This window comes from Melanotaenia boesemani, chromosome 15 (genome assembly GCF_017639745.1).
Source record: "Melanotaenia boesemani isolate fMelBoe1 chromosome 15, fMelBoe1.pri, whole genome shotgun sequence".
NCBI classification, from domain to species: domain Eukaryota; kingdom Metazoa; phylum Chordata; class Actinopteri; order Atheriniformes; family Melanotaeniidae; genus Melanotaenia; species Melanotaenia boesemani.
Window position 1 is genome coordinate 27,007,005 of NC_055696.1, and position 11,839 is coordinate 27,018,843.

The window sequence follows — 11,839 nt, forward strand, 5'->3', positions numbered from 1 at the left end:
AAAAGGGATTAATCAAGATTGATTAATTACAAAGCCTGTAATTAATTAGATTAATTTTTCAACTAAGTCCCACGCCTATAAATTACACAAAATAACAACAACAATAAACTGAAAAAGCTGAAAGGAAGCAGAAAGAAGAACAAATTTATGCCATCTGCCCCTTTAATACATCTACATTCTTTTTCATTATCAACAATTTGATCATATTAAAAGGACAATAAAACCTGTGAACAAAGAGGCTGCAAATATGTAAAATGGTTGAGGCTCAGGAGATGATGAGCTCTCTACCTATCAGAGGATTTAATGCTAATATCCGGGTTACAATCCTTATGACAGTAGCCGACTAAAAGCTACAGCATGTTTTCATGAACTAGCCTTTATTCTGAAGGAAAATATAACAACGGAAGTGATCTTTCTAACTTCCTCCCGTATTTTGACAAACTTGGAGCTCTGAGGACCGCCGGTCCCCATGTTTGCTCTCAGACTGGAATAGTTAGCAGCTGGACGGAGTGAAACAAACAACTTGCCATTCAAACAGAGGGGGCAGGTCTGTAGCGGCGCTAGGCATCATGGGAAATGTGGTTTTATTGCCATGGTCCACGGTGTGCTCCACATTTAATGGTCTGACAATAAACATTTATCATGAGTCTACAAGAAGAAATTTCCATTTCTCTATCTTTTTTTTCCCTACAGATTAAACTATAAGTCCCACCAGAATTTTCTTCTTTTTTTTTGTTTGAAAAATAGTAAAAACAAAAACAGATATTTGGGATGCAAAATAGGAAGTATATAACAGTACAATTCTTTATAATAATCAATATATTATACATAGATTCAAACATCCAAATGCTAACAACACACACACTTATATAAATTAAAACAAATAGTACTACATTAACTCTCAAAATTTCAACAAAACAAGTAAGATTAGTAAGGAATATAAATATGATCTTACTTTGATAATATTCCCTCAGAAAGATGGCTAATAATATCTGCTATTTTGGCATCTGTAGATAAAAGCTTTAGAATTAATTAAAAAATAGTTTAATCTGATGAAAAATTAATAAAGTAGGATGAAGTTCACTATGCATGTATTGTTTCTGCATTCACAGAAAGAGTCATAAAAATACCATAGCAGTAAAACTGAAAGCTCCTCACTCATTTAAATTAAGCTTTAAACAGCACCAATCCACAACAAAGTCATCTCAAAACACTTTTACAGACGCAGTCCAATTCAATATAATTCATCTTAATTAAATTATACTCCAAGTGAAACAAACCCATATGATCCACATTAGTCCAAACTATAATAACGGTGTCCATATAAACCAGCCAAGGACAACCTCCATCAGAACCAGAACCAGGAAGGACGGATCATCTTCCTGGACCGATTGGGGGTGGAGAGAACAGGGAAGAGGGATCAATGAGCAACATAACTCTAATCCACGGATTCCTGCTGAGAAAGAAAAAGAGAAACACAAATGAATGACTGACAATGTCAGATATTTCTACATGGAGAGTAAAGAGAGCAGACAGAAGCCCAGTGCATCATGAGATGTCCTACAGTAGCCTCAGCCTATAGCAGCAGAAGGGATGGATAAGAAAACTTTTTTAAAATCTCACTTTCTCTAACTTCTCTTTTCTTGGGGAATGATACTCGTAACTGTTCCATTTGTGACAGTGAACTCAGATGTACATCTGAGCAGATGTGTGTTTAGTGTGCAGTCAGCCACGGTTTAGCATGAGGTGAGCGAAGGAAAACATGTTGCCTCCATTTCAGAGAACTAGTGCAAATGCCTGGTTAGTAGGTAGTCACACCTTTGTTCATAGCCCATCAGTTCTAGCTAAAGATTCCCATGTGACCAGTGGGCATCCTTTGAGCTGTGGTGAGGGACACCTGAGTGGTATACAAAGTTAAAATCACAGTAACGGGTATCCTGTTGCTTCTCTGGTGTTTGAGCTGGTCAGTGTGAATGAGTCCCTCCTGCTGTGAGGTTGTTGTGGAAACACATCCACTCAGCTATGAAGGCTAATTAAAAAGGACAATGGCTTGTGTCGAGAAAAAAAGAAAAAATAACTTTAACACAGCTCCATCTTTCTCCTTATCAAACGAACCCTGATTTTTCAGCTTCATGATGGTAAGCTTAACGAATGCTGACAGTTCTGAAACTCTAAGTGGTATAAAAACGAGCAAACACACCGAACCTCTGATGAGGAACTCTGCCATCCTAATTTTTCTTTTTTTGGTTATTTGCAAATTTTGTAATTGGCACCACTAAACATTACAGACCTTTTATAAATGTGTGCTCTGTCAATCAAGCATTGTAATCTGCCTTAATATTTAATAATACTTAATTATGTAATTTTAGCCCAATTCCTGCAAAAGTTAGGATGCTGTGTAAGACTTAAATAAAAACAGAAAGCAATGGTTTACAAATCCCATTAACTCATATTTATTCCCTATAAAACAAATCAGATGTTGAAATGAGACATTTTATTCTTTCATGTAAAATATGAGCTCAGTTTGAATCTGATGGCAGCAACACATCTGATAAAAATTGGAACAGGAGCAACAAATGGCTGGAAAAGTAACTGTAACACGTCGAAAACAAGGGGAGGAGTATTTGACAACTAATTCGGTTAATTGGCAACAGGTCAGCAACATGACTGGTATAAAAGGAGCATTTCAGAGAGGCAGAGTCTCTCAGATGGGAAGATGTAGGGAAGTTTACCAGTCTGAGACAAACTGGGTCTAAAAATCTTTTAGAAATGTGATTTTCAAACTAAGAATTCTTGATCCTACGTTAAATGAAGGGTTAGCAACGCCAGTGTGTAGGCCGATAGATTAAATTTCTATTCATCAAATTCGGAATACTAACAACCATCCGGAAGTTGTTTTACAATAAATTTCTGGTAGGCACATCCAGTTCTGGCCCCCGAGGGCCACTGTTCTGTAGGTTTTTATTGTTTTCTGCTCCAACAAATAATTCAGATGAAATGCATCTCCCCAACAGATCATCAAGTTCTGCACAAGTCTGTTACTGATCCACTGAACTGAATCGGGTATGTTGAAGCAGGAAATATCTAAATCCTGCAGGACAGTTACCCTTAACTCTCTGATGCATTATTACAAAACAGTACCACATTTTTTTAAATAAAGTATTTTACTTCTACAGACATGCACACTGATGCTTTTCTGTATTTTAATCTTATTTTAATTTTTACTCAGTGTGTTAATTTTTCTATTTGATCTATGAAAATATTTATAAAATAATAAAAAAATTTCTTGTCCTGTTTATCACTGAGGCAAACTTGGTAATTACAATGTACGTATATATACTATATCAAATGTATTTATTCTTCATACGTAGCAGAGTACTGGTGACTCACTAATGTCCAATGAAGTTGCTAATGTACGATCCACACCCATGCATACATTTAAAAACAGCCTTTAAATATGTGTCCTCTGTAGTGGACACTATGAATCAAAGGGTCAAGGACCGGAAATGGACATCCCTGCTAAGTGAACTATAGCGTTAAGTAACTACAACGATTCAGGCTGTTTTTGTGCATGAACACCAGAGATTTTTTGAATATATGTTCAAATATATGTAAAAAGGGGTTTTCTCCTTAGCTGCTGTTCATGCATACATGTATGAACTCCACAGGTGGAAACTCCAGTATTATTGTGAAGGAATGGTGCCAGGACAGAAATTTGGATGCAAAAACACAGAATGAAAATTGCAGTTTCTTTGACAGTGTAAAAAAAATGGGGAATGAGACTGTAATTCTCAAGAATTATAATTGCTTTGGGTTAAAATCAATATTACATGCATTTGGATTTATTCACAATACAAACAATGGAGTAAAACACAGGTCAACAGAAAAAATGATGAAGCTGGAACTCTGATCAGGATGTACATTCACTCACTGCAAGTGACTCACAGGATTACCTGTACGCACACATACTCTCACCGAAGGATTTTTCAGGCTTCTAGCAAGGGTGGTGGTTTGGGAATATTTACAAGGAACCCAGAGGGAATGTTGACACATTTGTGTTATTGGCTGCAGCTCTTCTGGGACATGTTTAGAAAATTTCAAAGCTGCAATGCATGTGTCAAAATATATCTACTCTGCACAGTTTATATGTCATGAATTTGTTGTAAATACTGTAAATCTACAATAACGTGCTGCGCACAGCAAGTTGAAGATGATTGCTGAAGAGGGGAAAACACAGGACTGGATGCAAGGAATCCACAAGAGAACCAAGGGGTATTTACACACAGGGAGCCAATGACTAAATGCGCAGCATGCTGGGCCATCTGAAGTAGAACTGGCTGGAACACTGAACATGGCCAGAGTCAAACACTGATTACACCCAGCAGGACAAGCGCAATACCAAATACAATAAGCATGATAAGGCCAAGACTGACCTTTTAAAACCAGGAAACTTTAAGCCAAGAAACAACAGATAGCATCCAAACTAGAACAAACAAACACCACAGACCATGCACAGAACAAGCAATGGCAACATTAAAAGTATTAAAAGCTTTACCATCAAGCAAGATGTCATGACATACCATCCTGACATTTTCTGATTTGAGGCTGTGAAATAAATGAAGTATTCAAACAAAATTTAAATTTTTAAAAGCATTTTAAAAACATTTTTAATAGCAATTTCACTTTAAAAAGAAGAAATAGTGTGGAATTTTACGAAATTACCATGTGAAATCTGTGACTGTGTAGTTTTGACAAACGCCTGGCGCTAATCTGTTTGCATCACCACAAGGTGGTGTCAGATTACCAATCTGTTGCTAAGAAGGCTTTATTGTTGCTGGGCTCTGGTACAAACTGTGTGGCGCTGTGAGATTTGATGCTAATGGAGTAGAACTATAACAGAGTCCTGTCTGTACTGGTCCTGTTGGATCTCAGTGCTGCATTTCATCTAGAGCCTTAAAAATGTTAGCAGGATTAAAGGAACCGCATCACGCTGGCTTAAGTCATAATTTTGTCATAGATTCAAGTTTGTTCATGTAAAAAAAACGAGTGTTTTTCTCATACTGGAGGAAGCCAGGAAGTTCCTCAGGGTTCTGTACTTGGACCGCTAATGTTTCCAGTGATTATTATGAACTGGTCTAAAAACAGTTAAATTCAACTGGATGAATGTGAATCAAATAATGTATTTGTTTTAAAAGGATTATAATTGGGCTGTAATGAACTGTTTTGAATTGGATTATGTCTGTGAAAGTGTCTTGAAATGACAAATAAAGCTGAACTAAATTGATTTGAATTGACTACCATCACGGGTGGCAACAACCAAACTGTTTGACAGCCACCAGGAAAAGAAAACCCAACGAACTCTTTGGTGTTGTTCAGCTCTGGTGCAAGACACTGTGAGATTTGATGCTAACAGAGAACAAATTTATGAAACGCTACTTGTCCCTATTTGTTCAGGCGTTGTTTGGCTGTAGATTAGAACTGTTTTGCTCTTATTATAGGATAGCTCATTATTACCATCATAGTAGCAGCAATGATATCTGAATTCAGCGTATGGACTTCAGCTTCTTCTTGTCCATCATGTGTTGAGTATTAGGCCCAGAGGAAGAAACCAGATTTAAATCTTTTTCTTTAAATCTCAACCCCCAATGAGCCATGTTGAAGAGCTTTGGAATTTAAAACACATCCACAATACACAATATCACCACACTTTTCACTTTTTCTCTCATCAACACCTAAATTGAGTCTTTATCAGATAAGTTGTTATAACAGACTCTTTTTTTTTTTTTATCATTGCTACCTCTCCTTTGGCTGTGAAGCTTCATTTCAGAAATCTTTAAATCCTGGCAGGAAAATTCTTGTCCTATTTAGCTTGGAACAAAAAGCTTAACTGGTAATTGTCTCTAGCTGACAGCATTTCCAGCCAAGGCTCTAATTGCAAGAACAATTAGTTGTAACAACCCACAACAACCTTTAAATTAAATAAACAAGGAGAGAAGCAGCGTTATCACAACAGAGATAATTGAGACCACAGTGTCAATATATCTGCACTGGAAAAAAAACAAGTCTTCCACTTGTGCCAAGCAGCTATTGTAGCACTAATCTTCAGATAAGCATGTGGAAGCAAATGAGTGCCTATAAATATAAATGCAAAAACAATAACAGAGGGATGTTAGGTACTTCCTATTTGGTTCCACTGAAGCATTTCAAGAATTAACAGTAAGTCTATATTGGCAATTATAAACTATGAGAGAAAAGCTGCTGGACAGAAACATAAAGCAGTCATCGGGGATTTGCTCTGTGCTGTCACCATGCGGATAATAATGGAGTTAAACAGAACTGTAAAATTTATTTATATTTGTTGACAGAAGTTTCATGAATAATGATTTTCCCGTTATTATTGTACGGATGTTTTTGTTATGTGTCCAAATTAAAAATGCTCTTGTGTGGAAGAAAGAAAGGACACTTTCTTTATAATGTCAGGTTTTACATATTAGAACATAATAAAATGTCATCTGGTCCTCTCCAGGTATTAAAATCAGGTAAACACAGTCTCAATAAACAACACCACATGACATAGTGGATTATTTTCTATTTAATAAAAACTGAGCCAGAATGCAGAAGTAAGGTCTGGAACCACTAAGTCCACCATGTAATTCAACAGCTCATAGAAACAGGCTGAGTTTTGGACTTTGACTGGATCATGTCAACACCTTGATTCTTTTCTTTTCTATTCATTCTGTTGCAGATCTGCTGCTGTGTTTGGGATCTTTTTACTGCTGCATTAGACAGTTTCAGCCAAGATTTAGCTGTCGGACAGACGGACTCACATCTGACTCTTACTTTTGTGTCCAGAGGAGTTTATGGTCCACCCAATGACTGCAAGATGTCCAGGTCCTGCTGCAGAACAAGCCCAGATCATCATCCCCCACCACCGTGCTGACAGGTGGTAAGAGGTGTTCATGCTGACATGCTGTATATGATATTTTGTGTACAGACATGCTTGCAAAGGAATTCTTCAAAAACTGGACACAATCTACTACTCTGCTATTCGATAAGTAACAAATGCTTCTTTCAGAACTCATCGCTGTTTGCTTTACTCTCAGGTTAAATTTCCTTTCTTTCATACTCATTGCAATATCATTGGCTCACTCTCATCTATAAAACACTCCAAGGTGGTCCACCTCCATATCTAACACAGCTTCTGGACAGTATCAGTAGCCAGGTACAACACACAGACTTCCCATCGTATCATGCTACACATTCTCAAAACCAAGTCTTGCTTTGGTCAAATGTCTTTTTTTAATTTGCTGCATCAAGTGACAGGAACTTGTTCCAAAAATCTCTGAAACTGGATGCTTTTATTTCTGTCTCTGTTTTATTTTTTAAAAGGATTTATTGTTCAAAATTTTGTATTTATTTTATTATTATCCATCCATCCATTATCTTGACCGCTTATTCCATTACGGGTCGCGGGTGAGCTGGAGCCTATCCCAGCATTTTAACAGGTGAGAGGCAGGGTACACCATGGACAGGTCACCAGTCTGTCGCAGGGCCAACACAGATAGACAAACAACCATTCACACACACACTCTCTCCTAGGGAGAATTTAGAATAACCAATTAACCTATCATGCATGTCTTTGGACGGTGGGAGGAAGCCGGAAAACCCGGAGGGAACCCACGCATACACGGGGAGAACATGCAAACTCCACACAGAAAGGCCGCCGCCCTCAAGGTTCGAACCTCCCTATATAATTCTAAAAAAAAATCTTTATTGGATTAAAAATATGGTAGATTTTTAAATGAGTTGAACACAGATCTGTGGGAGGTGTACTGCTCTTGGTTACTTGATGATCAAAGATGTAACTGTCAGCATGTTTATAACCAACTCTGTGTCTGATGGTGTCTATGGATAACCATTAAGTCTGCCTCTAGGAGATCTTGACATGTCTAAATTCACTATAATGCTTCTGATGAATCTTATAGTAGGTCTGGATTGGTGACCTTTATCCCTTAAGTTCTGCTGCTTTAGTCTGAAGCTGCGTGGGGACATCCCATGATGCACTGGGCTCCTCTCTGCTCTTTTTGCTCTCCATGTAGAAATATCAGACATTATTGTCATTAATTTGTGTTTCTCTTCTTTCTCAGCAGGTATCTCTGGCTTAGAGTTATGTTGCTTATTGACCCCCCTTCCCTGTTCTCTCCACCCACAACTGGTCCTGGAAGATGGCCGTCCTTCCTGGTTCTGATGGAGGTTTTCCTCTCCACCATCTCCTTGTGCAGCTCAGGATGGAGGATTGGATCAAAGAGAAGATTTTTCATTGGGAAGGAATTCTTCTTTGGCTTATATATGAAAACAGCTATTTTACGCTAATATTGACAATCTTTGGGTTGCTGGTTATTTTAAATAAAGATCAGTCCTAAATATACAACAAAGTAATAACATAACTAATCTTGATGCAGATACATTGTTAGATGTTTTTTTTTGTCTATTTTGTTTTTGTTGTTTTGTTTTGGAATCAGATTTATAATGTAATAACCTTTCGTGCCATTAGATGACAAAAAGTTCTCTTGCAAAAACAGCAATAATATATATATTTTTTTCATATTTCTTTTACTAAAATTGCTAAATCAACTTCTGTCATAATAAAAAATACCAAATATGTAATTATCTAAATTATTTTTATCCTTTAAATGCCATTTAGATAACACAACATCATAGTATTTATGGAAAAAACCTACAAAAAAAAAAAGAAGAACAAAAAAAGAATCATGTAATCAAATTGGCATTTAAAGGGTTAGAATGATTTGAATAATTTGGTCATTAGGCATCAAACTGACTGAGCCTTGTGGTATAAAAAAATACTTTTTATTACAATTTTGTGAGATATTTTTGTCCAGTAGATAACTGAAATTCATTACTGTTGTCCTGTTAACCTTTAAGAAAACTGAGACAGGATTTCAAAGTTTTCAAAGTTCTTCAGGAGAAACACTTTCTTAAAAAAACAACAAAACAAACATGCTACGTGAGGTAATACAAGAGAAATGGTCACCAATAATTAAGGGAAAATGACCTGAAAGGACAAAAAAAAAAAAATAAAATAAAATAAAATAAAAACACCCACAAGGGTTAAACTATTTATAGTGTGTTCATCAGCCAGAAATATTTGTTCCCACTCATTTCCATACATCCAGTAAGACCTCAAATCCTTCAGCATTCAGACAAAAACACATGACCTCAGCAAGACTTTCATGCTAGGCTCTGTTTTTGTTGATGTGTGGGTTCTGAAAGTCGACCTCCTTTTCTCTTTCTCATGCATTCTTTTAACCTCCATAATCACACTTGATATTTTATCACAACGTCAAAAAAAACATCAACCACAAAAGATGCCAGAATGGAGGATGAACACAAATCCAGCTTGTTTACTCAGCAGCTGAGATTGCATCATATGAGATGTGACAGTAAAGTTGACACAATCCCAAAGACTCCGTCTTTTATGCATCACTTCTGAGCAGCTCTACAGTCCCCACGGACCGACGCGAAGCCAAACACACAGACAGTCTGACAGAAAGTCAGCAGAGAGCTTGATCCTTGGAAATCATCTGCTTTTGTTGTTTTCAAGACAAAAAGTTTAGTTTAGTTTAGAGAGTTTATTGAAGAAATGATTGAAAACAATTGATTTGATGCTTAAGATTTATCTGTGGCAGATATACGGTGTCACATAAAACTTTTATAGTGTTTCCACATTATAAGTTGCATGATGGTCTGCAGAAAATTGGGATGTGAGATGATTGCACACAAAAATCTCCCATTTCTGTCAATAGTTCTAAAGAATAGCTGCTTTACGTGTTTACAGTCATCTCACTACCAATAAAAAAAAAAAAAAAAATTTAATGGCAGCTGATTCTGGATTTATCTCTGTTTTCAAAAGCTATGGTAAGGTCAAGGAAAACAACCTCAAATCCAGCCTGTGCTGCTAAAAACAAAGCAACTCTTTCCTGGTTCACTCAGAGGCCCAACCCTCCCCAGTCTGCAGTGGCCTCAGGGCCCTTTCCTGGGCCCCTCCTGTTTATTTTTTCCCTTCTCCCTCTGACCAATATTTTCAGAAAATAGTGTTTTCTTACAATTTTTTTCAAATCAGTGGAAATAAAAGGAAATTGCTTTATATTGCTACCAAATTTACACCTACTGTTAACTCTAGTGTCTTTTTCTGCACACATCAGTAACAGCATCAATAGCCTCTGGCCTCGTCTCCCTCTCCACACAACACATAACTTCATTGTCTTCCAGTCTGCTATTCATTTTATATCATTCCTCCATATCCCACTGAACTTCTTGGAATATGCAAACCATCCCACATGCTCAGGTGCACTTCTTTCCACTCCTCCAGCTCATCTTTCCACCACACTCTGACCTTTTAGCTGCTCTGCCCCCTGACTTTGGAGAGCCCTACCTCTGGACATCATGCATCAACATCTCTGGTCACATTCAAGTCATGTCTCAAAAGCCACCTGTTCAGACCAGCCTACACCACGTGATCCTGACCTCTTCACTAACACTACATCACCTTCTACTTGCTTCTGTGAATTATTACCTGTGGTTTCTTGGCATTTGGTCGGTGATTTCATCAGGTGTGTTTTCATTTTAAACAACGTTTTTACTCACTGTGGAAGTGACCTTGAGAGTTTTGAAAATAATAATAAATATTTTCAGCTTTCTTCTTCTCCTTCTTCTTTTTCTGCTTCTTATTTTTATATAAGTCTGAGTATTCATACTGGTTGGAATCAAAATAAAGGGCAACATAGAAAAACACAACAAAGATGAACCAATACAACAGCTGAAAACATGACAGCCAAGAAACGCAGGTGTTGGTTTTGATTTTTGCCCATTACTCCTGTTTGCTCCTGTTCCAACTTTTTTACAGACGTGTTGCAGTCATCTGAGTTCAAATTTTCCATAAAATAAAAAATGTCTGATGAGTTCTTTATATTCTACCAGGAATAAAATATGGGTTAATGCAATATGTCAATCGTTACATCCTGTGTTTCATTACATCTTGCACAGCATCCTAACTTTTTGGGAACTGGGGCTGTAGGATATCACTACATTTGTTCTGGAGTCTTGTGCTTTTTTCACTGTCTAAACTGCTTCATCCATTAAGGGTCATGAGGAAGCTGGAGCCTAACCCAGCATTTAACAGGTGAGAGGCAGGATACACCAGTCCATCGCAGGGCCAACACAGAGACAAATAACCATTCATGCTCACACTCACTCCAAGGGAGAATTTAGAGTCACCAATTAGCCTAACATGCATGTCTTTGGACAGTGGGAGGAAACCGGAGAACTGGAGAGAACCCACGCATACATGGGGAGAACATGCAAACTCCACACAGAAAAGCCACTTCCCCCCAGTTCGAACCTCCCCACAGCCGAGGCTCGAACCAGTGAAATTCTTGCTGGCCACCACACCACCGTGCAGCCCTTGTTGCTGTAATGTACCAGAAAATGAAAAGACTGTTTAGCTTCAGAGATAGATTACAAAGCTAAAGACCAAGTCTTTTCTGGTGTAATCACTGAAAACATATGCTGCACATTTTATATGTTAAATAATTTGTATAGAGGTAAAGGTATAAAACATATTCCAAAGAAACTAAATAATTTCCATATGTTGGTCAGTTTGGGCACTTGCAGTTAGTTATTACAAAACTGTTTTCATCATTGGAAACTAATATATTCCGAATACGGTGTAATGTTAGTGGTGTACCATGCAAATATAAAGGTCAAAAGTTAAATATTCACCACTCAGTATGTGTGTGTTTTCAGACATGCATGGATCCTA